The sequence below is a fragment of the Phascolarctos cinereus genome, unplaced genomic scaffold, assembly GCF_003287225.1.
Source record: "Phascolarctos cinereus isolate Bilbo 61053 unplaced genomic scaffold, phaCin_HiC Scaffold_3;HRSCAF=262, whole genome shotgun sequence".
Classification (NCBI taxonomy): Eukaryota; Metazoa; Chordata; class Mammalia; order Diprotodontia; family Phascolarctidae; genus Phascolarctos; species Phascolarctos cinereus.
Window position 1 is genome coordinate 61,753,285 of NW_027555736.1, and position 26,971 is coordinate 61,780,255.

Genomic DNA, 26,971 nt, shown 5'->3' on the forward strand with positions numbered 1-26,971 from the left:
TACAACCTGGAGGAATTTTGAGAGGGATTGAAGATAGTGCATATTTAGGGAAGATTTCCTGGAGGAGGTGGGAGTTGAGTTGAGCCTTCAAGAACGAATAGGCTTTGGAAAGGTGAAAGGGAGTGTTGTAGGAGAAATATCTCCCCTTTGAGTTCACTTGGTAGATAACTGCTGCTAAAATAAATCTACTAAACACAGAAATTATAGAGGTAAGAAAAACCTAGGTCTTATTATTGTGGTTAAGTATAGGTACAAATCTTAGACAACAATAATAATAAATCTGAAGCCCAATTAGGATTCTAACAAGGCCTTTAATAGACAAAATTATGCGAGTGACAGAGAATTCTTCTACATATTATAATCTTGTATATTCCTCTTGAGCCATAAAAATTAGAGAAAAGACAGATTCATAACAACATTTTTTCTTCAGTATCAAAAAGTTGAACAAACTTAGTTAAGCAAAGTCATAATCTCATATATCCCCTCAGGAAACAAACTTAGTTAAACTAGACTATAGGGAAACTAATTCAAGTTATAGATTAAACTACATTTTAGAGGGTTCACAAATGGGCTGATTGAAGAGGGAGATTTACAGGGCCCCAAGGAGTCAGGAAAAGTTGAGATTCTTCCTGTGACTTCTTATCTAGAGAATGTTAAAGGCCTGAAGCAAATTTTTTACATCTCATGAGGCAGGTTTTGTTCAGGTGAGGTTAACATTAATAGGGGGTAGGTTTTTGGTCAACCAAAAGTTGCAAAAGTAATGGTTCTGAACCTCAGATGATAAAAGTTAATAAAAGGAAATAAAAAATAAAAAATTCTCATTACGTAAGAAAAAAAAGTATTGTAGGTGGAAATATAGATATAGGGATGAGTATAACACACACACACACACAAGACAAGTAAAGCTAGCTGGCACATTATAATGGGATCACAGGTTCATAGATTCAGAACTGGAAGGGAACTTTGAAGTCATCTAGTCTAACCCCTTCGTTTTACAGATGAGAAAACTAAGGCCCAAGAGATGATATGACCTGCCCAAGGCCACACAGATAAACCTCATTTAATATAACACCTAGCAGATGAAAAGGTTCATTTTTGTAATGACAGCGCAATTTATGACTGATTCATTCATTTATGGAATGCGAATCCAGATCCTTTAACTCTAAAGCCAATGTTCTTTTCACTGTACTACTAGGACATGAACAAAGAGGAAAGACAAAAGGTGTATCCTGAGTTTAAAAATCTTCAACAAGGAGCTGTGAGCAGATAGTTCCAAGTCAGCCCTGCACGGTCATTTAGAAAAGCTATGTTTGGAACTATAACTCTAAAGCAACAAAAATAAACTTTTGTGGTTGAGTCCATGGTAACACCCCCTGTCCATCCTACCAAGTGCTGTTAAGGCAGCCCTTAACTGACAAGCACTGAATTTACTAAGAGACCTCCTATTTACAAATGGCCATGCTACAGTCTCTGTGGCCACAGCCCTTGTAAAGAACTTGGAACATTTAGAGAATGTATATGGGCTTGGAAGCAGAGGAAGAGAAGATGTAGGAAAAAGCACCTGTTCTGTAAGGGGACCTGATGCTGAAAGCAGTTTCTGAAGCAGAGACTTCCAACTTATTTTTATGTTGGTCTCTTTTTACTTTGTTAAGCTGCTTGTAATTATATTTACTCATTTAGGCCAACAAAATCACCTTAAAACAAAACAAAACAAAACCCTAAAACTAAAGTATTCTGGAAGGGTTAAGGGACTCTTAGTCACTATATATTATCATGAATGAGCTTAACTGTTATTATTTTCTTGGGTAGGTTGGGGTAGCTCTGTGAATAGAGTACTGGGCCTGAAGTCAGGAAGCCTCAGATATTTACTAGTTTTGTGACTTGGGGCAAGTCATTTAACACTGTTTACCTCAGTTTCCTCATCTGTAAAATGAGCCTTAGAGAGGAAATGGCAAACCACTCTAGTATCTTTGCCAAGAAAACTCCAAATGGGGTCATGAAAAGTCAGACAAGACTGATACAGCTAAACAATAACATTATTTCCTTCTTTGTCTCTGAGGCCATCAGCTCATAGATTTTGGGGGTGGAAGAGGACTTCAAGGTCTTATAATCTGACTCCTCATTTTATAGAGAAGGAAACTACAGTCAAGGGAGGTTAAATGACTTGACAAGAATCACACAGGTGATAAGTGTGAGTCTTTGCACCCAGGTATTAGGGTGCCTCCTCTCCTGCCCTCCCTACCACCCCAGGTCCAGCATGTTCCCACTATACCAGAATGCCTCTTCTTTGGGAAGATGCCAAACGCTAAGGCCTTGCATTTTGAACTTCTGCCTTAGACCAGCCCTGTAGCCAGGAAATAAGGAAGGAAGGAAGCTCTCTTCTTCCTCCAGCCCCACAAGCCCTAGGACTCAGGCTTTTTAGTATCATCAGAACTAGAAAGTAGCTACAATGTCAATTAGATAAGCTTTTATGGGTTGCCTGGGAAACTAAGAACCAATTACAACCAATTTATAAACTTGAACACATCCTTTCATTTAGTAGGGGAGTAACTTTGTATTAATTTATTTCTAAAAGAGAATAATGAAATAAAATAAATATATTTTGACCTGGTGTTCCTTTTTTTTTTTTTGGCACTCCCTTCTCCCTCCTTTTCCCTTCAAGTAACTGTTGTTCATCCTTCATTTTTTGAAGAGGGCCAATGACATCACATGGTGATGTCTCGACTTTCTTGTGAATTGAATTTAAGTGAGGCAGAGCTTCAAAAAGTCACAGACTTACTCTCTTCCTGAGTCACTGAAGTCCAGTGATGGGACAAAAGTCAAGATGACTGGCTATGGCCTAAGGTACAGTGGATTACCTTAGCATCTTCAATGTGTGATCACTACAGCGACTTCTTCAGTTGCCTTCATGGCCATTGGAACAAATTGTTTTCATCTACCTATTCAGCCAGGGAAAGTCTTCATATGCTTGGGGTAGACATCTCCCTAACTCAATGACAGGTTTGAGGCCTGTTGGTTACCCTCAATATAGTTTAGCCTATCAGCCAAGACGGTTTTACAGGGTTGTGGCAAATACTACAGCTCCTTGGAGCCATAGGTGAGAGTTGGGTGACAGGTTAACACCAAACGTGAATGAGCAACCCTGAAAGTGGCTCATCAAGCCCTCAAACCAGAGGTGCTACTCCTCCTCAAACATCCCATATACTCCAAAAGCACTGTAGGCTCTACATAAAGCAAGGGCTGGTGATCAGTGAATTAGAAGTACGATTTATTAGAAAGACATAGGAAGGCAATGTGATACTTTGGAAAGACTGCTAAGTTTGGAGTCAGAGGAGCTAGGTTCAGATTCTAACTGTCATTTACTACCTGTATGACCTTAGGCAAGATACTTTATTTATCTGGGCCTCAGTTTCCTCATCTGTACAATGAAGAGGTTGGAGTATATTAGGGGTTCTCGATTTCTTTTGTGTCATGGACCCCTTTGGCAGTCTGGTGAAGCCTGTGGATCTCTGCTAAGAATAATGCTTTTAAAGAAAACAGTAAACTACCTGGGATTATAAGTAAAAACAATTATACTGAAGTAAAGTGCGTGTGTGTGTGTGTGTGTGTGTGTGTGTGTGTGTGGTATGTGTGTTTAAATCAAATTCCCAGTTCCCAGGTTAAGAACCCTCCGACCAGATGATTTCTACTATCCATTCAAGTTCTAAATTATGATTCTATGATATGAATGACAGGAAAGAATCTACCTTGACTTTTACAAGGTTTAACCCAGGTCACAAAATAGGGTGGGAAGAGAACATAGGGTTTGTTAATACTCTGGTTGTACTGGAAAGAGCCCTGGATTTGGAGTATGGAGAAACCTGGTGTCAAATTTCAGCTCTGACACTTAATATCTGTGTGACTCTGTAAGTCACTTTTCTCCATGTAATCCCCCTTACTCAAAAATCTTCAATGCTTCACAGCTGCCTCTAGGGATAAACTCCTCGGGCTGGCATTAAATGAAAGCTTCCACAATCTGACTCCCACCTACTTTTCCCCTGTTATTTCATTTCCATTTTTTGTTCTAATCAAACTGGCCTGCTGGCTTCCCTCTAGAAGGCAGTCCATGCCTAACTTTGTAGAATTCCTGGCTTCCTTCAATTTTCTCTTAGGCTGTCACATGTTCCCTTTCCTGATTCCCTCAATCAGAACCCTAACCCACCTGATATTACTTAGCATTTACTTGTATATGTGTTATGTTCTTCTACTAGGGCCTAATGTGGGGAAAGGGGCTGTTCTATTTTTATGCCCCAGGGTTTCCCTTGAGCACGTAGGCGCTTAACAATTGCTTGTTGATTTAAACATCCAGCTTAAAAAGAGTCAGGAAAGAGGTTTTGGGGGTTTTTTTCTATTTGTTTTGTTTTGCATTGTCTTTTGAGCTAACAGCCTTCTTTGATAAACTTAGGGCAATTTCGTAGATCTTGGTATGCAAATTAAGTGAGAGGTCTCCAAATATGAGGACAAGATGGGGACCTCTTCCCCACTGCTTCAGGCCAGTCGTCAAGTTCTAACCTCTCCCTTTTGACCTGCCTTGAGAGATCGGACCCAAATCTTGGTTAGCTAGTGTGCTAGCCAAAAAAAGGATTTATTTTTAGCGCTAGGGTAGAAGTGGCCGCAAGAGGGGGTAAGTTTTGGACGTAGTCTGTAGTTCGTGTGGTTTGCATGCACATAGAAATCTTGGTTTGTGTAGGGGCTTCAGTCTCCCCGAAACATAATTGTAAACATCAGGGAACAGAAGACCTCCCGCCCCCCTCCTCCTCAAGTTGAAGAAGCCCAGCCCAACTAACTGACCAACTTTGCCTAGGCCAATCCTTTCGTCTCTGCACTAGAAGTTAGCCTTTACTCTCCCCTTTCGCCCATGATCTCTTGGAGGTGTGGAGAGGGGCAGGAGATAAAGCCAGCCCTTTGCTAATAGTTGAATTAGTCTTAGAAGGGGCCACGAGGCAGGGCGGGTCCCAGGGATCTTGGTCCCTCTCCCCCACGACACACACACACACACACACACACACACACACACACACACACACACACACTTTTAAAGTCCCCTAATCAGATAGTCGGCAAGCATTTATTAATTGCTTATTACGTGTGAGGCACAGCGCTAAGCGCTGGGTATGCAAAGAAAGGAAAAAAAAATAACAGTCCCTGCTCTCGAGGAGCTCACAGGCTAATGAAAGACAGCCGGCAAACAAACTAGTATGTACAAACAAGATACAGGGTAATGAGAGATGTCACAGGAGGACACTCTCTATAAAGGACCAGGCACAGCTCTCCACGCGCTCCCTACACCCGGCTCAGGCCGTCGATCAGCCGGCTGTCCCTGGCCAGCGGCGCTCCACGAACACGCGTGGCACACAATGGAAGCAGGCGCTGCTTCAGCTCCAGAAGAAGCGGCAAGGGAGCTGGCGTGAGCTCTCCAAAGGTGGTTGAGAAGGGGACTAGAAAACGCGGGTGGAGAAGCTAAGGAGAAGCACCTCCCCCCCCTTTCACCCCCAGAGGAGGCGAGAGTAGGGCGGAGCGCACGGTGAGGAGGAGGCTGAGCCAAGGTCTCAGGGCTCCCGGGTGGGCGCAGGTCCCCGAGCTGGCGGGCCTGGGCTGGGCTGAGGGACTGGGCGGGGCGCGGGGCGGGGCGGCAGGGTCCAGAGGCGGGCAGACCAGCAGTGCAAGGAAGTTCCGCTCTTCTCAGATAACAACAAGGGGGCCAGGCTTGGCTCTGTGAATATCGGGACGTGCAAGCTATCCATCCATCCGCCCATCCACCCACCCACCCACCCATCCATCCATCATCCATCCATCCATCCATCCATCCGTCCGTCCGTCCGTCCGTCCATCCAGCGAAGGGGGCTAGCGCCGCCCGTGGGCCCTGAAGCGCGCCCAGCCTCCAGTGCCTCCTTCCCTCACGACGCGCTGCGCTCCCCGCCGTGCCAGGAACAGGACGCCGATCGACCCGGAGCCCAGGCTGGCAGGCAGGCTAGCCTTCGTTCCTTCGCGAGCTCCCGGGGCTCTGGCCCCGCTTCAGTGTCTCCGCCTCTCTCCCGCCCCCTTTTCGGATGCTCGGGGCACCCGGATGGATTGAGTGAGCCTAGCCTTCGCCACCTCCTCCTCCCGGCTTAACTTGCTCAAACTTCCTCGGCCGGGGCAGAGCGCCGCCGCCGCCGCCCCTGCGGGTGAGTACTGGGGAGCCCCCGCCCCTGCTTCCCGCCGATCGCCCGCGAGGGGCTCTGTGCGCGCCGCTGCCCGGCTTCCCCTCCAGGCTGGGCTCTCCTCCCCCCATTGTCTCCAGCCACCCCAGCTTCTCTCGGCCGCTCGAGCCTCCTCCCCTTTCGCTTTCAGTCCTCGGCCTCCAACTTGTTCTCACGCTTCGGGGCACACGGCTGGCACCCCGGAGGGCAGCCTCCTTGTGCCCTGGGCTCCTCTCTGGGAAGGAGTGCCCCGGCTGCTCGGACCCCGCCTCCCACCCGCCGGCTCCCCCGAGACTTCAGATCCTTTCCCTTTCCTGCCCCACTCCAGATTTCGTTTGCAGGGTGTCACCCCAGAGTTGGGAAGTGGGGGAGGAAGAAAGAGATCGGTCAGGCCCTTGTGAAGGGAAAGTGAAGACCAGGTCTTACTGACTTTATTCTGGCGAGTGACCTGAGTAAAAACCTTGTGAATGCCCCCTCGGGTCAGGGGGGTGGGGAAGAAGGGCGATTTTTTTTTTAAGTTAGTGGGTTTGAAAAATGTTTCTAAGGAAGCATCAAGCCCCTTATTCCCCTGAGGTTGCTACTTTACGCCCTGGTCAGTCAGTCAGCAAGCATTTATTAAACGTTTACTGTGTGTCCTACACTGTGTTGAAGTCCTAAGTTGCAGCTGCTACGAGTTATGTAAGAAGTCTCCCATATGGAAGTGGACTGACAGAACAGGTTGGTTTTATCACAGGGAGAAACTTTAGAGTGGGTTAGCAGTTGAGCAGGTAAAAATTTCTTACTTTGGTGGTCGGTGGGTCATTGAAAGCTGCAAGATCTTTCATTTTTTAAAAAGTAAATTGAGTGAGGCTGGCTAAGAAATGGGTTTCTTTGGGTAAAGACAACCCGACCATAGGCCCTGAGGAACTTTGAATCTGAAATCCTCACTCCTTTTCTTTCTTTGCAAATGGCCCCCGTTGAGTTCTGACAATGGCCAGGTTGATCCTCATTCGGGCAGCCCTGTGAGGGTGGTTCTCCCTTATCCCGATTCTTAAAATTGGGAAAACGAGTGGAAAGGTTTAGTGGTTTGGGTTGGTTAGTATTTGACCACTGGCTGGTGAATGACTGCTGCTGCCAGTGGTTGCATGACTGGTTGGTTTTTTCCCATCTCTTTCCCTCTGACAGCTTTTCAGTGAGATCTTGGAGCCTTGTACCTCCCCAAGGGTGAGATCCCTTGGCTTTACATTTTTCAAACCGGTAAATGTGGACTCTGATGTAACCAGAGTGGTTGCATCAATGGGACCCGAGCCTGAAAATCTCATTGTTTGTGTTGGGATATAATTAATGGTGTGCTGTGAGCAGCCATGTTTGAAGGAGACAGTAACATAACTAAATAGTCATTGTAACTAACTTCCTGCACGGGGCGTTGGGTGGAGGTGGAGGTATTGTTTCAAATTGTAGGTCTTCAGAGACTAAAGTAGCAATAATTATATTAGCTGCCATTTCTATGGTAAACATATTATATTCATTATTTCTTTGATCCTCACAATAACTCTGTGAGGTAGATGCATAACTATCTCCATTTTACAGGTGAGGAAACTGAGGCTCGGAAAAGTAAGTGACTTGCCCATGGTCACACTACTAGTAAGTGTGGGAGGTTAAATTCAAACTCAGGTTTCTTATAACTTCCAAGTTCATACTGCTTCAAGTTTTACTGTCGCTCAGGTTGTGCTTTTGAGGTTTTGGCCTTTCTTTAATGAATGGCGTGTGTAAATGTAAATACAGTTGACAGATTTGTGCTTATTAGAAGTTCATCCACTAGTTGAGATTTGTTTTTACTATCCATCTTGGTTGCTTTTCCCTAGGGCACTTGTGCAGGTTGCCAGGGGTTATGAAGCCAACCCAAGGAGTTGGGGTCTGAAGCCAAGCAAATCTATCCATACATTGTGTCATCTTTAGGGCTCCATGTGGGAGCTAGAATCTCTTGTAGAGAAGTGTTTGGAAAGAAATGGAGTGTGCTTAGAGTGAACTGGGCATTGGAGACAATTGGGATCTATTGCCCGAGTTTGTTTTTAGGAGGAGAGTAGCAATCTTGGCTAAGAGCATTTACAAAAACCTCTAAAACAGATACATATATCACTGTTTCCCTGTTTTTAAAGAGAGCCATTTGTATGTGTATTTATAGCATTGGATTTTGGCAATGGGAAAACTGTGGTGTGTGAAGATAATTGAATGTTAAGCCATCTGGGCTGTGTTTGGGGCACCAAATTGTACCTTCAATGTATAATGCAGCTGAATACTTCCCTCCCTTCTGGCCCCACCATATCTTGTTTGCTTCACAGGCACCAGAAGAACTTGTGAAATCCTAAAAAGCAGTTTGGCCCCCACTGCCTTCTCCCAGTAACCTCCACGCAAGAGGAAGTAAGAGTAATCACTGTACTCTCCTGTCTCCCAACCCCCCTCCAGTTTTGTACTATAGGGAATGCAAACCCAGAAATTTAGCTGGAGGAAAAGGAGGTGCAGATGTGTTGTATATTATGTATGTTTTTTTCCCCTTGTGTTCGAGTCCAGAAGGGGGGCATAGTTTTTTAAGTTTTCACAGTGGAATATGTTAGAGAGAGGGCTTTCAGTTAACATTCCCAGGCTCCCATCATGGCAACAATACATTGAAGGTCCCAAGTTCCCCTTTCCAAAGGGGAATCCAAAACTGAAGATTCTGAGTTCTCAGTTTCAAGAAGTGTCTGGCATAAGGGTGATTGGGCCTCTTTGAGATCTGCCCTTTAGGGGTTGACTGGGTCATATGAGATAAACTTCTATAATTTAGATTCAACTGGGTTTCTCAGAAACATCCTGAAAGATCTCACCACTATTGGTTTCTATAAATGGAGGAAATGACCTTTTCTGAGGTCTGTCTGAGTTCTAAAGTTTTATGATTTCTGTGATCCTGAGCTTCTGGGCTTTCAGAAAGATGCAAAATTTAATTTTTTTTTTACTAATTTTTGTTACTGAATTTGTTATTGATTTAAATGGATTTGAAAGCATTTTTTGAAGTGCTGAATAGATAAGTCAGAGGACAAAGAGAAATCCCATTAGGATGCTTTCTTTGCCTTCTATTTCTTGGGGCACACCCAGTCCAGAACAGGGAGTCTGAATGTGCTTGGGATGGGGTGACTAGAAATGGATCGATTACTTTTTCCTACTGTTCTCCTCTCAGTATCAGCCAGGCTCAATTCCAATTGGATATCACTGTTACTTGGAGGATTTTTTCCATAAATTGTACTGAGATGTGTTCAGGTTATTGAAGTATCCATGCAGTGGATGCCTTTTGAGGTGCCCTTTGTTGGTGTGACCAGGGTTCAAATCCTGCTTTTGATACACTGTGTGTGTGTATGTGACCCTGTACAAGTCACTTAACCTTTATGTGCTCTGGGCCAGAGATGGCAAACATGCTTCCAAATTTTGCTAGAACCAGATTTAAATGTAATTGGGAAATTTTTGATGAAATAAATAAAAATACAACAAAATAAAGATTATGTTATTATGTGGTTTTCTAAGTCAAGATGCCTCCAAAGAGATTCTTATGCTCCTCTTCTCCTGGACAGATACTAAGAGGGCTTTGAGACTTTTAAGTCAGCTGTTTTTTTGCTTGGGTTTCCTTTATCCTAAAAGAGGGACCTTGGTTTCCTCGCCCACCTCTTCCTCTCTTCAGACTACTTGAAGGCGGGTTCCTTGTCTGTAACTTCTATTTCTTCACCACCCACTCTTTCCTCACCCCTTCGAAGTTTGGCTTCCACCTCCATCATTCTGCTGACACTTTTCTCAAAGTTCACCAGAGACCTCCTAATTAGACATTGTTATGTGGAAGTCAGTGTGCTAGGCTGATGATAGAAAAATGAAAAAAGGCAGAGTTCATACCCTCAAGGAACCTGCAGCCAGTTGGGAGAGGGGAAGGCGATAAGACACAAATAAATTATGATAAAAAGTTGATGTTTCACAGTGGGAAAAAAAGGGTACTGGATTTAGAGCCAGAATATCTATATTTGAGTCTTGGCTCCACCACTCAGCACCCATGTGACCTTCCTCATTAGTCACTCAGCTTTTTTGGGGCCTCAGTTTCTTTATCTGTAAAATGAGAGAGTTGAACATGATCTATGTTCTCTATGACTTTGTAGCTCCCTTAAGCAAAATTTGAGGTGGGAGTGACTTTTGGTTGGGGTTGGGAAGGGAGGGATAAGGAAAAGTTTCCTGAAGGGGGAGGGAGTGTGTTCCAGGCAGGAAAGAGCAGGATGAGATTAAGGAGCTGTTAGGGGCCCATTTTGATTAAAACATAGAGGGCCAGAATGGGAATATGGTGGTGAGAAACTAGGATCACACATCTAGAGCTCCAAGGGACTCGGTGATCATCTGGTCCAAAGGTTTTTAACCTTTCAAATGCCATGATGGTCTGCTTCTCAGAATAATGTTTTTAAACGAATAAAATAAAATATATAGGACTACAAAGGAAACCTTTCTAATGGAATGAAGTTATAAAACTAATTTAAAAGAAAACCAACCAAAGTCATGGGTTCCAGGTTAGTCCAACCCTTCCACCTCTCCCATTTTATAGATGAGGAAACTGAGTACTAGGAAAGTTAAATTGACTTATCTAAAGTACCCTGGTGGTAAGCATGGGAGGTAGGATTTGAACCTGTAGCCATTATGGTACCATATCATCTAGATTGTGGAAAGGTCTTAAATGCCAAAGGTTGGAATTCTGTTTTATCCAGTAGGCAGTAGGAAACTTATAGGTTTTTGAGTAGGGGGTGTATGTGACAAGGTCAGCCTTCTTTCTGTTAATGAGAAGACATATTTTGGCAGAGAGAAGGCTGGACTGGCTAAGGGATTGACTGTAAGCAGGAAGACTAGCAAGGAAGATGATTAAGAAAGCTCTTAGATTGAGGTTTACCTTTTTTCATAACTTGGACCCAAGAATGTCTCTCTGAAGCCTATGGACTCCTCAGATTTTTATTTTTAAACACGTAAAATAGAAATACATGGGAAACCAAAGGTTAGTGAAAATAAGATGTTATTTTTCCTCCTTTAACTCACAGATTGGCCCATGAAACCTCTTCATGGACCCCAGGATATAACCCCTGTTTTAGATACTTTGAAGACAGAATTATTAGGATTCAATGGGCTGATTGTGTATGGGGTTGGAGAGAGTGGCTGAGAAGGAAGAGTCAAAGATGACTAAGGTTTTGAGCCTGAATGAGGGGATGACTGTTTTATCAGTAAGGAATTTGGGGGGTAGTATTTTGGGGGATGGGGTGAGATGAGTGGTCTTGGATGTGGGGCACTGTCCCAAAGGCAGTTGGAGGTTCTGGGCTCCAGAGGAGAGGCTGAGTTTATTGATCTATCTAGGAGTCCATTGCTATCATTGAAGCATTGATTTAGAAGAGAGAGGAGGGTCAGAGCCTCTGGGCTTTGATGGCATCACTTGGGATCAAAGTGGAGGTTGAGGAACCAACGAAAGGACTGGTCTGACCACCTGGAGAAGCTGTGGAGGTATCATTAAAGGCTAAGGAGGAAGGAAGGTGTGTCTTTGCCTTGCAGTGAATGTTGGAGAAAGGTATTGGTTAAAAGTCTGTGAAAAGACTATTGGATTGGGCAATTAAGACACCATTGGTGATCTTGATGAGAGCTGGAGTGGTGGGATAGTCTAACGTTGGACAGGTTGCAGAAGCAGATGTTGAGGAAGTGGAGGGGCATGTGTTGACTAACTTTCTAAGAAGTTTAGCAGTAAGGGCTTGGAGAGATACATCAGTAGCTCGAAGGTTAGGAATGCAATTCCTCTAGTTAATAACCAAGTGTTGTGCGCTTTTTGCCAATCTCATTGTCAGTTCAGTTCAGCAGGCATTTCTTCTATGTGGTGGGCACTGGCTGTGCTCTGGGGTTGCAAAGACGAAATCGTAAAGTCTTCTTTGCCCTCAGAGAGTTTATATTCTGGAGGAGAGGGGTTGATACTGCGATACGACATTTTCTCTGCTTCCTTTTCCTGGATACCTTCTTCAAAGATACTGTATTCTTTCCAGCTTCTCATCCCGTCTCTCACTGCCCCTTTTTATATCCAAAGCTCAATCTTTCTCCTTGCCAGAACCCATAAAGTGGATAATTCATGATGTGATGTTTTTGGCTCTCCTATCTCGGGTGTTCTCTGCCTTGGAAATCTCATTTACTAACTCAGTTTTGAGTCTTTTAGATGATTACTCCCAAGTCTGTCTCTCTCTAGCCTGCATGTCTTTTCTAAGTTCCCCAAATCAGCATCAAGTGGATTCATTGTTATTGACTGGATCCAAAGAATAGTCATTAATGTTTTATATCGACTTAGAACTGGATCTCTAGGGGAGATCTGTGGTTGGCCCTGTGGTGTTTAATATTTTTAACCAGCAACTTGGATAAAGGCGTAAATAGCTTTCTTACCATGTTTTAGATGATGTAAAGTTAGGAGGACGCAGTAACATTATTGACAGAGGGGGGATCTGCAAGGCTTTTTGCATATTTTCTCTTTCATTAGAATGTGAGCTCCTGTAGGATTTTTTTTTTGGCCTTTCTTTGAATCCCTCGGCACTTAACACAGTGCCTGGCACATAACTCTCTTGACAATAATAATAATGATAGCTAACATTTTAGAGAGAACATTGCTAAGCTAGAGGACTTCTAGAGGATAGCTGGTTGGTTATGGGCCTTGTCCTCATGCCATATTCAGATTGATATAAACAATAATAATTTTATTTTTTTATTTGATTTTTTTTCACAAGAGCCTTGTCAAATAGGTGCTGTTATTACTGCCATTTTACAGATAAGGAAACTGAGGCATAGAGAAGTTAAATGACTTATCCAGTAACACAACAGGTATTAAATGTTAAGAGAAGGAGCTTGGGCTGGTTAGATAGTTAGTAGAATACTGGGCCAGAAGTCAGGAAGATCTGAGTTCAAATTTGACTTCAGACTCCTTAACTGGTTGACCCATGGGAAGTCACTTAACCTCTGACTGCCTCAGTTTCCTCAATTGTAAAATGAAGATAATGATAGCATCTGCCTCAAAGGGTTGTTGTAAGTATGAAATGGGAAAATATTTGGAAAGTGCTTAGCACAGGGCCTGCCACATAGTAGGTGCTACATAAATGCTAGCTATTATTTTTCTTTTTGTTATTATTATTAGTTTGCCTGGGATTAGAGAAGACTTCGGGGGACATCTTAGCTGTCTTCAAATGTGAAAGGCTGCCACGTGGAAGAAAGGTTAGATTTATTCTGCTTGTCCCCAGAAGGCAGAACTAGTATCCATGGATAGAAGTTGCAGATTTAGGTTCAACATATGAAAAATATTTTAAAATGGAATCATCCGAGAGTGGGATAGATGGCTTGGGGAGGTAGTGGGTTCCTTATTCACTAGAGGTCATTAGGCAAAGGCAACTTGTTGGTGTTGTGGAGGGGGCTTCCTGTTAAAGTACAGTTTGGCCTGGCTGACCTCTGATCTTAATATGAGATAATCTGATCTCACAGTGCTTGTCTAGTATTTGTGCCTGGATGTCCCACACAGGTTGAGAAGAAGGGAGCTATCTTGCCCCATCAACCTATTTCACTTTCTGTCAGTGGTAATGTCATTCACCCGTTTTTCCACACTTCAAACCTTGTTGGTAATTTTGACTGTCCTATCTTTACTTGTCTGGTGTAAAATGCTATTGATTCTGCCTCCTCAGTATCTCTTGTATCTGTCCTTTCCCTGTTCCCTCCTTACCTATGTACCTCCCCTCCCCCCTTGCTAGAGGCCATCTAGTATGGACCTCTCCAATTACAGTTGAGGAAAGGAGGCCCAGACAGTGCAGTGACTTGTTTAAGGTCACAGATAGTGGCAGAGTGGTAGAACCAGGGCTTTCAGCTCAGGTTCTCTGATTCCAAAGCCAACAGTTCTTTTCTGTCTTACTGCACTAATTGGCCCCTTCCACTTCCAAATCAAGAGTCACTGATCACTGAACCCTTTTTTGCAATAATTTTCTAACAGCTTTTTAAAAGTAATTTTTAATTGCTGTTTTCTGTTTTCTTACATCATCATAGTATCCCATGCATCCTTCCTCATCTTTCTCCCCAAGAGCCATCCCATATGACAAATAATATTTTGGTTTTTTTGGAGATGGAAAAAGAAAGTCAGCACAACTGGTGAATACATTTAGGAAGTCCAAAAACGTGTTCAATGTGTAACACCTGTGAACCGCCCACCTTCCTAACAGGTTTTCTAAGCCTCCACTCTCTCTCCCCTCCCCATCTTTAATGGTTGTGACAGTAGTTGTACTCAGATACAGAGTTCACCCTATCATGCCTTTGCTGCACAGTCTTCTGCAGTTCCTTTTCCCATATTGATCCCAGATCAGATGGCTTTGCTTGGTATTTAAGACTCTTGATAATCTGAGGCCGTTGTGCCTATTGAACCTCATTTTAAGCTGTGTCTAACTTTTTTCTTCTCTTACTCCACATCATATAATCACTGCTTCAGCTAGGCTGGATTACTCCAGCTGGGTGTGGCCTTGGAGTCTGCCAGACCCGAGCTTGAATCCTGCCTCAAACACTTGCTAGTTGGTTGTGACGTTGTCACGATTAACCTTTCTCTGACTCAATCTCCTCATCTGGTAAATGGGGATAAGAATAGTACTTATGTGAGGGTTGTTGTATCAAAGGACACATCATGTGTAAAAGCTCTGAATAAATGCTCTCTCCACCTCTTTTTCCTCCTCTTCCTCCACCTCCACACTTTAAGCATTCGCCGACCTTCCTTCTTCAGAGACTCGGCTCATATTGATGCCCAAATCAGTTGTGTCCTTTCTCCCCCTTTATGCAAGGCAATTCCTATAGATCCCTCAAATCCAGATACTACTTGCTTCATGAAGCCTTCTCTAATTCCATCTGTCATCCCTTTCTGACCTCACAGTAGCATTGTCCCTTTCCAAATTGTTTCTCATTTATTTAAACAATTTTAATCAGTGTGTATGTCACCCTACTCAGACTGAATTCTTTGGGATCAGAGACCGAGTCTTCTCCAATGCCCGTTACAGTGCCCTGCACATAGCTGGTGAGCCTCCTGACTCCCCTGACTGTATTGTGTACCATACATACAGTTCTTGTCCTAATCGGTCGTTAGGGAAGAAGGAGTGAGATAAGTGAAGGGGTGGGGTAGTTTAGGCCTCCGAAAGAATGAGGTCAGTTGGAATTAGCCTGGAAGCAAAGAGCAGTATTCATCATAAGACTTGGTTTCCTCTAGCCTCCATCCCACGTGCCTTAGTGATACTCAAGTAACGCAATGACCTGGTAAAATCATTTCCCCCTAGAAAGCAGCCTCGCTATGGTGGCGGTGTCCTGATTTCTGGTTCCAGGCCAGATGGGCAGCAAGCCTTGATTCTCCTCTTCTCTGATCTCCCTGATTCATCTTGGAGAGTCCCACAGTACTCCAGCAGGTGGCTTTGAAAAGGGGGAGGTAGCCAGAGAGAATGAAAAGAACAGTGAACTAGATTTCAGGGGACCAGGGTGTTTTGGCCTGATTCTGCCAGTCCTAGAAAGATTTGCCTTGGATTTGAAACTGTAGGACCTGGGCCGTTCTTCTGCTGCAAGATTCCTACACCCCAGTAGCTCCTTCCTCTGAATGAATTGGCCGGTTCCTCTCGTCACCTCCATTTTAAGGAAGTTGTCCCCAGGCCAGCCTCACTGCCCTGTGTTTCTTTTTTCGTGCTGTCTTCCCCATTAGAATTGTAAACTCCTCAAAGTCGGGGACTGTCTTTTTCTTTTTCTTTCTCTTTGTATCCCAAGTACTTAGTACAGCACCTGGCTTGATATAAGTACTTAATGACTTGCTCTGTTACAGCTGACTGTGTGACCTCTCTGTGCTTCTGTTTCCTCATCAACAACATGAAGGATTGGGCTTGATTGTTTCCATGATCTTTCATGTTTGAAGTCCTTTCCCTGTGGAAGAATCCATCTTTTGGAGACTGGCTAATAAAATAGCACGGCCCCCTTATATTTGTACCAGGATTTGGTGTGTTCATATCACTCTAGTGCACGTTAATCTCAAGTGACCCTCACAACAAAATGTAAATAAGGGTAGGAGATGATATTTTAGAAAGGGAAGATGAGGTGTATAGTGGTTGATTTTTGGCCAAAGTTCACACAGATAGCAGTGGCTGAGATAGGCCTGAGCTCCATTGCCCTGGTTCCTGGTAGCCTGCTTAATCTACTACCCTAGGCCTTCTCTCATATTTGCACAAAGAATAAGTGGTTGTGATTAAGATTCTTGGCTGGCTGAGGCCACTAGCCTCTGCCTGCCCACTCTTGTATTATTGCTGATAGCCATTTTTATGGGGCTCTGCAAAGAGCTTGCTCTGCTGCTTCTCAGGCCTCAGAAGTGTTGTATTTCTCAATATTACTGGTTGGGTAGGATGTAGGGTGGTGACATTGTGGCTTCTTATCCCCTGACACAGACTAGGGTATCACTCAAGAGAATAAGTAAAGACTCAGCCAGAGAAGTGTCTCTCTAGCTTGTAACCTATTGAACTAGGGAGAGATGTTGGATGACAGCCCTCCCCCCACAAGGCACAGGCACCAGGCAGCTACAGGAACCCCAGAGTGGCTCTCCATACAGTTTCTTATGAGATTCACCCTTGTAGAGCTTGATAGGGCACAGCTCTCTACGCAGTCATGATTCAGAAATGAATATGTTAGGAGCAACAGTAAATGTCTGGCCAACTTGATGACTGTACGGTGAGTTTCATGAGTGGGACAGCGCAGTTATGGTTTTGTGGTTACCCTTTGTTGCCAGAATTTGGATGATGCATACCGTTCTAATAATCATTCTGAAACTGTTTTGGGTTTTATTAGTATTCAATTCAGTTAGTATTTTTTTCCCCAAATGTTTAGACTTCTTTCATCTCAGAATTCCTGTAGCCTAATAGAAAGTAGGCGTGGTACAGTGGAACGCAGGCCTGGGTTTGGAGGCTGAAGTTCTTAAGTACAAACTCTGCCACTGGCTAGTTTGTGACCTCTGCCGTCCCTTCAGCTCCCTGAAGTTCAGTTTCCTCAACTGTAAAAACGAGGCCTTAGAAATACCGCCTTTTGTTGCTAGGACAAGATGTCTACTATTCCATCTGCTTTCTATACCTTATAATATAACACTCGATTGGGTGCTATTTTGAAATCCTGTCTCCTTGTAGATTGCTTTCTAATTGTTTTTGTATAGCTTGGTTTTCCCTTGACAAGAACCATTCTGACAATCAGTGATGAGCTCGATACAGGATACTTTAATACTCAAAATATCCTTGATTTCATCAGATACTCCCTCCACAGGGGAAGAATACAACACTCCTATACCTTACGCTATGCAAAAAAAAAAAATGCATCATCTAATGGCCAGCTTTTTGGTGACAAGTCTTTGCTCATAGCTTCAGAGCTGAAAAGGGACAGTGGAGATCTAACACCTTCATTTCACTGAGGGGGAAATTGGAGGCTCTTAGAGTTGAAGTAATTTGCCCCGGGGGCATACAGAGCCAGGATTTTCACTCCAAATCCAGAGTTGGCTTTCTTCGTTGTACCATGCTGGTCTACTCTGAAGCCACCCTATGGCATGGAAGGCTATGCTGATGGAGGATGAGCACAAGCAATGGCAGGCCCTACCAAGCTATAGAAAGGCTTTGGATACAGGTTCAAATTCTGCCTCAGACACTTCCTTGCTTTGTGACCATGGGCAAGTCAATTCCTCAGCCTTAGTTTCCTCATCTATAAAATGGGGATAATAATGGCACCTCTCTCCCAGGGTTGCCGTGAGACAATAGGTATAAAGCACTTTGTAAACCTTAAAGTGCTAGATAAATTCTTCCTTTTATGATTGATCTGGTTAAGAATTTCAGTTTTTCCCAGGCAGTTTTAAAGAGACTCATCACCCAAAGGCTGGCCATGAAATGATGCATTTTTTTCAGCATTAGCCTAAGGTACACAGGGGTTGTATTCCTCCATTCTAGAGAGGGCGTCTGATGCAATCAAGGATATTTTGCCTATTGCAATATCATCATATTGAGCCCCATCATTGATTGTCAGACGGTTTTTGTAGAGGGAAGTAAAGCTATATTTCTTCCATACAATATTGATATCCCCAGTGTCTCTTATCCCAGATACTTTTTCAGGTTCCTACATCTATTGACCAATTCCTTGTGGAAATGTATTGCCTTCAGGAAATTCCATTATCTGTAATACTTTCAGCCACTTAGAGTTCTTTTAATCCTTAATAACTGGCATTTATATGTTCCTTCAAAGTTAGCAAAAGCACTTAGTGTACATTAGCTCTGAAAGTAGGTGCTGTAGGCTGTTACTATCCCCATTTTATAGGTAAGGAAACTGAGGCCCAGAAGAGGAAGAGGAGGAGCCTTGTGTTAGTCATACAAGTGGCCTATGGTGGTACTCAAACCCCGGTCTTCCTGTGGCTTGAAATCCTCGGGGAGATAACCCACAAGCTCTGCCCATTTGTAGTTGCTTCAGGCTGGACAAGGAGGGATGGGGGTCAGGTGTGGGTGGGAATGGGGGAGGGGCGGGAAGAAGCTCGGCTAATTACGTGCAGCCTAGCTCAGGAAGTAAACCAGCCAGCTATGTCTTCTTCACGTACAAAAGGGAAATAACACAGATAACCTGAAACAGAGTTTGCATTTGGAACTGCATTCTGTTCTGCACGATGAATTTCATTTCTTTTCAGAGGCAAAAGGAAATAAAATAATGTAGGATTTTGGATTGTACCTTGTTTAAAAAAAAAGTTTTGAAAGCACACCCCAGCTTCTGAGTGCCCAGTGTCAAAATAAATGGCATGGTAGTTAGAAGATACTCTTAGAAAGATATGATTCACTTTAGCAAGAAATAAATATATAATCACATTAATAATTGCATTTTGTGGCTAACACATTTCCTGAAAGGTATGATGTGTGTGCTAGTGTGGCTGGCCATAGGAGAGCTGGAAGTTGGAATTTTGTAGGAGCAGTCCTCAACTTGTATGTGGAGGTGGGCCAGGAAAAGTGGATGATGCAATAGCTTCCCTTATCTACTAAAGGGGGATGGGTGGATAATAATACTGTAACTTTAAGCATGGATTGATGGCTCGGAAAGATTATATATGGACAGGTTATGTGATCAATGCTGGAAATCTGCAGTTCTCTTTCTTAAGCATTTTCACTGTGGTATGTTTCCATCAAAGACTGAAATCTTAAATTAAGTGGAGTAACCAGTTGTTTCTTACCTTGGAATACTATTTTTTGGAGTGTCAGAATTTATCCTTCTACTTTATTTGCAAAAACTTCTGTTGCCTTGAAAACGTGGGGCTTGATGTATCTCGAAGATGTATCTTACACCCAGATGCCTAAATCTGGGTACGCTATATAATTGTGTTGAATTATTCTCCTTTTGTTGTGGTGTTTTTCAACTGTGTCCAACTCTTTGTGACTCCCATTTAGGGTTTTCTTGGCAAAGATACTGGAGTAATTTTCCATTTCCTTCTCCATCTCATTTTACAGATGAGGAAACTGAGGCAGACAGGGTGACTTGCCCAGGGTCATATAGCTAGTAGGTATCTGAGGCCAGATTTGAACTCAGGAAGTTGAATCTTTCTGACTTCGAGCCCAGTTTTCTATCCTCTGTACCACCTAGCTTTCCTTATTTCCCTTTGCTCATGATTTATTTGCCTAGGAAAACCAGGACAGTTTCAGTAATTATGGGTTCCTCATCTTAAAGTGTGCCTTTTAGGTGAGTGACTCCTGGAAGAAAACTCGTTCTGTCCAGATTTGGTTCAGAATTCAAGATGGCAGCTCATTCCATGTGGTTCATGTTCTAGCTAATGGTGGGGAACCTGTGGTCTTGCTCTGTTCTAGGTAGTTGGTCCTTCACTAGAAAAGAAACATGGTGGTTTAATTCAAGGAAGGGAAAAGTGAAGATAGCTTGAAATTGGACCTTTCCATCCAGTTGGCTCAGGGCTCTTAGCTGAAGCAACAAGGCTTAGATACATGAGTATTGTTGGTGGTGTTACTTTTCTTCATCTGTTCCAAAGCCTGATTTCAATTCACTTTAGCCCTAAAACTATTTGTTGAACCTCTACCATACTTATGTTTTATGCCAAGCACCACAGAGGCTGTAAATACAAGTCTTCAGCCCGAAAGCATTTTACAATTGAGGAGATAGGACTTTGACTAGGAAATAAGGCAAAGCAGCGTGGTTAAGTCCCCAAGTTTTGCAGACAATTATTCAATCAATAAATATTTATCAAGCCCCTACTATGTGCCAGACACTGTGCTACGTGCTGGGGATACAAAAAGAAGCAAAAGACAGTCTCCGCCCTACAGGAGATCAAAGTGGGGAGAGGTTAATGTGAGCTAGAGTGGTGAAGGGGGGGGGGAGCTTTCTGGAGAAAGTAGGATTTGAGTTGGGACCATGAAGGATGAGTGGAGTTTGGGTTTGAGGAAGGGAGAGGGCATCCATGACTGGCCTGGGGACAGCGGGTGGAAGACGTATATAAGTAAGGGCTCAGAGGTGAATGTTCAGAGTCCAGCCCTTAGAGTTCACCGAAGGAATAGGCATCCTGTTTTTGACCATCCTTCCTACAAGCAGGTGCAGTGGGGTTAAGCCCGTTTGACTGTCGTTTAATTGCATTTGGCTTTAGAAGGCTTATGCTAGTGGAAAGAGCACATAGATTTAGAGTCAGAGGACTTGAATTCATATGTGGACTATTCTCTTTCCTATCTGTGTGACCTTGGGCAAGTCTTTTAACTTCCCTAGGCCTCAGTTTCTTTCTAGTTGGACTGGATGATATCCCAAGACCTTTTTTAGTACCTGACAAGTACTCAAGTGATATGGTCCTTTAGCAGGTGTAGGACAATTAGTCTTGTTATAAGCTTGGAGAAACTTGCTTGAAGCACAAGTTTGCCTGGCAGTTAGTAGGCACTTTATACATTTTTGTCTGTCCACCGAAGGAGAAAAGCCTTGTTTGCATTTTTATTGGCTGTCCTCCCATGCTTAGATCTCTCTCCTTCCTTATCTCTGTCTCCTGGCTTCCTTGGCTGCCAGTAAGTCTTAGCTCAAGTCCCATCTTCAGGAAGCCTTTCTGGGTCCTCCTTAATGTTAGTACTTTCTGTCTGAGAATATCTCCAGCTTATTCTATGTACATTTTGTTGGTATATAGTTCTTTTCATGTTGGCTTCTCCATTTGACTGTGAGCTCCCTGAGAGCAGAGACTATCTTTTGCCCTGCTCTTAGCATAGTGCCTAACACATAGTAGGTGCTTAATAAATGCTGCTTTGACCAACTGACTTTCCTAAGCCTGTATAAATTCATCTATCATCATCATCATCATTGCTAACATTCACAATGCTGTTTCAAGGTTTACAGAATTGTGTATACATATATATCTAATATATGTCTATATATCTGTGTGTATCTCTATATCTATCAATCTGTCTGTCTTCATTTGAGGCTTACAATAACTCCCTGAGGCAGGTGTTATTTACTATAAAATATACATGTATCTTACCTGTTTGCCCATTGTTATTGTTTTTCCCTTGGCCTGTTTTATTTTTCTTGTGGTATTCCCTGTGTCTAGTATAAAGCCTTGTTGAATTGAATTATCCCTGTTTTACAGATGGGGAAATTGAGGTCCAGAGAGAATAAGTGACTTGCCAGCTAGTGTGACTAGCAGGATTTGAACTCTGGTCTTCCCGACTCCCAAATTCGTGCTCTGCAGAGCCTTACTCCAAACATACCATCTCTTGGTAATACACAACGCAGTATGAACATCCTGTGGTTTCCTCTGTAATTGCTCTGCCTCGTGCCTGCTCACATACTCCATCTCAGACCCCTTTAGAAGGCTCCGTTCATTTTCTTAGGTATGAATGCTTTATTATTTGTCCGTGGTTTAAAAAGCCTGTTTCAAAGGCAATGACTAAATAATAGATGGGATTTCTAGTTCTAAATAGGCGGCTTCCTTTCAGAGCTGAAGCAGGAAACAGAATAAAGGCCTTTTGGCTCTTCCTCTCAAAGCAGGGCCTGGCTGCAGAAAGGATGAAACGGGCGGGCCTGTCCTCTTCCTGTGAACATCGCACATAGGTGGAAATGTGCTGCTTCCTGCTTGGGCCTGTGAAGTCCGGATGGGGGTGACCTGGAGTTTGGACTGGAGGGTTTGGGGGAGCAGTGTCAGGTGGAAATGGGAAATTGATCAACTCCCCTCTATGATGGTGAGCAGGATGCTTATCTGTTCTTTCTGTTCATTGTAGCTGCCTCCATGTTGTAAGCTCCATGAGGTTTGTGAAACCTTGGCTAATTTCCCTCTCTGTTAGTCCCCTACTGTCAACATGGGTGTCATGCAGACTTATTTGGATATTTTGAAAAAGCCCTGATTTTATTGCTAGGCCTACCTCTCCACATTTCATCAGGTGCTGGTGATTGAAAAAATTCATTGCCTTATGGGCAGCCTTATGGGTTCTAAAGCTCTCTGCATTTAATTATGTTGGCCCTTAGACAATAGGTGAGAAATTGATCTCTGGGTTACCCCTTGAAGCCTTTCTAAGTTTATAAAGGATTTTAGGGTTTGTAAAGTACTTTTCTTACAACAGTTCCTTCAGGTGAGTAGTGGAGTTCCTTCCCCATTTTATAGGGAAGGAAACTGAGCATCAAAGAGGTCAAACACCTTTGAATCTTAATCCTATGAGAATGTGCTAATTTCTTCCTTGGGGTGCAGTATTTGTACTTAAGTAGTTAGAGCTCTGTGATCATGGACAAATCACTTCACATCTCCCAGAGGTTGTCATCTGTAAAATGGGGATGAAAATAGCACTCCCTCCCAGGGTTCTGAGGATCAACCACATATAAAGTGTTAACGCTATATAAATGCTAGCTATTAATATAGCTATTATATTATTGGTCTTTGAGAACCCCGGCTTATTTCCATGCTGTGATGAGTCATACTAGTAAGAGTTTGGCCCACAAATGAGCAATAAACATTCATTGAATTCTCATTCCTTGGTGGTAATGAGAGGGTGGGGAGGAAAGTAGGTCTACCCTGTGGGTAGCAGACAGCCTTGAGTCCAAGATCTCTGCAGGACCACCCTAGAACAGGCCAAGGTGCAGACAACACCCTTCCATGACTGCGTGCTTGACTGGGGTGAGACGCTCCTCCAGTGCCTGAAGCTCTCGGACAGCCGGTGTTCTTGGTGTTCCTGGCCTGTGGTGAGGATGGCAAATTAGGCACGTTGGACAATGTGAGATGTCTTCATTGAGCATTCAAATGGAGTGGAGGATGCAGTTGGCTAGTTTTGGGCATTCTTCAGGATTAGTGATCAGTATGTGTGTGAAGGAGTTTTCAGGCATTGACCCTTCCCTGTCTGTATGTAGATATGTAGATACAGATACATATATGGATATCTGTAAAGATATAGATTATGTATAGATATATGTATATCTAGATAGATGTATCTCCGTATATCTCAGAGTGAGTTAGTATGAATAGGCCTATGATCTAGGGTTTGTGGGGGGGATGGGATGGGATAAGGTAAGGGTTTTATTCTTATGAAATGAGTTGCAAACTTATGAGAGCTGCAGTTCTTTGAGGGAAGGAAGGGGCTGTCTTGATTTCACCTTTTTCCCCCAGCTCCTGGCATATCATAGATGCTTAATGATCTGATTTATCGACAGGTTTTGTTACTCTCTTATGCATAAAGATTTCTAAAAACAGGTTTGCTTGGAAGAGAAGGGCTGTGGACTGAAACGTGTGAGCCCTCAATTTTAGTCCAGGTTCCTTGGCTGACTCTCAAAGGCAGGATAAGTTTCCTACTGAGTTTATATAAAATGAAGGTGGTTGGACTAGAATGTAGTCACTAGATGGATTTTCTAAGGGCAATCCTAGCTCTAAGCTGGGGTGATGAAAAGAACAACACTGGTGTCTTTGGAGGCTGATTTGGATCCTGGCTTTCTCATGCACCAGTGTTACTTTGGGAAAGTCAGGTAATCTCTGAGCCTCAGTGGTCATATCTGTAAAATGGGGATGAAAATGTTTGAATTATGTACTTGAGAGGATGTTTTTGAGGATAACATGAGGTAATGCACAATGTGAAGCATTTGTATGAGAAGTAGCCTGGTATTAGAATGGTGGTATGGGGTAAAGACAGCGGATGTGGAGTCAATCACCTTTGGTTTCAATTCTGGGTATGCTGGCTTAGACACGTTCTGGGCCTCAGTTTCATCATCTGTGAAATGAGTCAACAGTGTCTTCTTCTGGGTCTGTATCTGTGATATTTATGATTAAGAACTGGTTTCAGAGTCTGGAAGGATCTGGGGTCCCGTGCTGCCTGGGATCCATACTACCTTGGGCATGGTAACAATGAGCAGGGCTCACTTAAGCTGGGTGACCCTGACAAATCAGTAAGACGATCAGTTACATGCAGCAACTGTGTATCTGTGGAGGAATCTTGTCACACCAGGAGGTTCCCCACACATAAGAAACCACAGATCTGGACCCCAAAAAGCCTCATTTATAGAGGCTGTTACGAATTTGCAATTTAACTTGCACCAAAGTAGGCCTTCAAGCTTTTGCAGTATTTTGCTATTCCTGTTTGGTAGGTAATCTGTTATTCTCAGGGAAGAATCTCATTGGTCAGAGAAAATAGGATAGCATCCAGGAAGTACTTATTAACCTATTAACCTGTTCTGTGCCACTCACAGATGTTAAAAACTTCAGACTTGACTCGCACGTTTACTCCCCCTGGCTCTGCGTTAGCTTACCAAGTCACCTAAGAAAGATCTTGCTTTCGCTAAAACCACCTGTTGAGGCCTGCTGTTCTGGAGCCTCTGGTTGTCCTGGAATTTTACTGTATGCAAAGTCCTCTGGGGAATCTGGGGCAGGGACTTGGGAACTTTTGTTATGCAGAAATTTTTGTTGTTGCCTTTAACAACTAGGCATTTGACCTGTGCCTGGTGGGTGTTATTTATCTGGATTGGGCCTTTACTTTGGGGAAGCTGAGCCTTTTGAGGGCTATAGTACTTGTAGACCTTTGTGGCAATTCGAACAATTTAAGTCCTTGTTGCAAGAATGTGGGAGTTTCCTTAGGGCCCCTCTTCCCTTCTTACTTCAGCTAATTAATTATTTTATATGGTAAACTTTCAAGGTGGCATTCCTTCTTGAAAAAATCATTCTTTTTCATGAGCACATTCATCAAAAACAGACGTTTCAATCACAGACAACAAAGAGGATTGTATATGAAACTGAACTTCCTAGGTACAGTTTGCTTCTTCTATAAAAGCATATTAAATTTAACAAGAAATAAAATGGTCTTTTTTTGGTCCCCTTCTTAACTCTTATTTTCTCCCTTTTTGTTCTGCGCGTTTAAAATTAGATTTAAAGCAAAAGAAAAAAGGCTAATATTGAAAACTAAGTCATTGTATTCTATTTTCCCGCCAGATGTGATTAAAATGATTCTTAAAATAGGTGCCTTTGTGTTCCTTATGCCTAGCAGCAAAAGAAGCCTCAGTTGGTGAAATCTGGATGTTTTCTGTCTTCTTTTTCTGTTAGTTGCACTGCTTGCTTGGTGGGCTGCTTCCCCAGAGGGTGCTAAGCTTGTCTCAGCATCCCTCCCTTGCACTACCCTCTCTCCACCCCCATTTCCCCACCGGGGAACCAAATTCCTCTGTGGGACAGTTGACAAAAGTTTCTCATGACCCTATTTACCAGCTGGGCAGGGGGAGGGGGAGGCGAGAAATAACCACCACCTGCCTGCCATCTGCCTTCTTCAGCCTGGTTTTTGTTGAACTCCTTTCCCCACGGTGTGAACACCCCCCACCCCACCCCCTAAGGAAATCAGCTTGTGAGGCCTTCCCCCTCTCTGCTCCCATCTTCATCTTTGGTCTTCTGCTTCCTGAGACTTGTCTTTCTAACGGGCTGGCAAACAGCAGCTGGCATCTTGGCTATGGAGTGCCCAGCCGGGGCTCCAGGGCTCAGCTGCGGTGCTTGGGCAGGGGCCAAAAGCGTGCCCTCGACCGCTCCCTTTCTCTAGCCATCCATCCTTGCTTTGTGCCTGGGCACCCAGTGTGCTGTGTCCCCCTTTTAAAAGCCACTCAAGTCCCCCTCTCTACCAGAAAAGGCTCGGCTGGCAGGCAGAACCATGACAGCAGAGTTGTTCAGGCCAGTCTGGCCGAGCCTGTGGCCCGGAGAGAGAGAGCCATTTTTCTTTGTTACCAGATCTCTTGTGGTCTTGCACCCTAACACAATAAAGGCCTTCTCTTGGGCGTAGCTTGAATGAAGCTCTCGTGACATAAATCTTCTGGCTGATTGCAAAGGAATGCCAGCCCTGAAAATGCTAGGATCACAACAAAACCGCCTCCTCCAGACCTCCTCCCCCTTCCCCTCCCCTTCAGTCCCTCCAGCGCTGAGCATCTGATTGCAAGGGGAACAGTTTTCTTTTTGTCTGAAAGTTCCTTCTACCAGGGAACACAAATTTTACTTTTTAATCTGATTTTTTCCCCCTTCTGTTTTTATAATGGTGACTTATGGGGTTCTGGCCAGGAAGAGAGAAAGGATTATGATAAAGTGCTCTGATAGCAGCTGATGAGGGTAGAAAAATTGTTTGCCATAGAGTTGCAGAAGGTGGATTTTGATTTTGTTTGCTTTTGCTATTGTTTATTTTGGACAACTAGGCAGGTCATCTTTGTGAGGTCAGATCTGGCCTCAGATACTTACTTAG

General features: G+C 43.6%; 1 protein-coding gene across 2 annotated transcripts in view; it reads left to right on the plus strand.

The window, feature by feature from the left end:
• The first annotated feature begins 5,698 nt into the window (after positions 1 to 5,698).
• Positions 5,699 to 26,971, plus strand: part of TSPAN14 (tetraspanin 14) — an 85,722-nt gene continuing 64,449 nt past the window's right edge. The window contains exons 1-2 of one of the 2 annotated variants that reach the window (XM_078150883.1): positions 5,699 to 6,206; positions 13,402 to 13,478. The gene's annotated coding sequence lies outside the window, so the exon portion shown is untranslated. The remainder of the gene's footprint in view (positions 6,207 to 13,401; positions 13,479 to 26,971) is intronic. The other variant, XM_020977340.2, reaches the window with a different exon arrangement.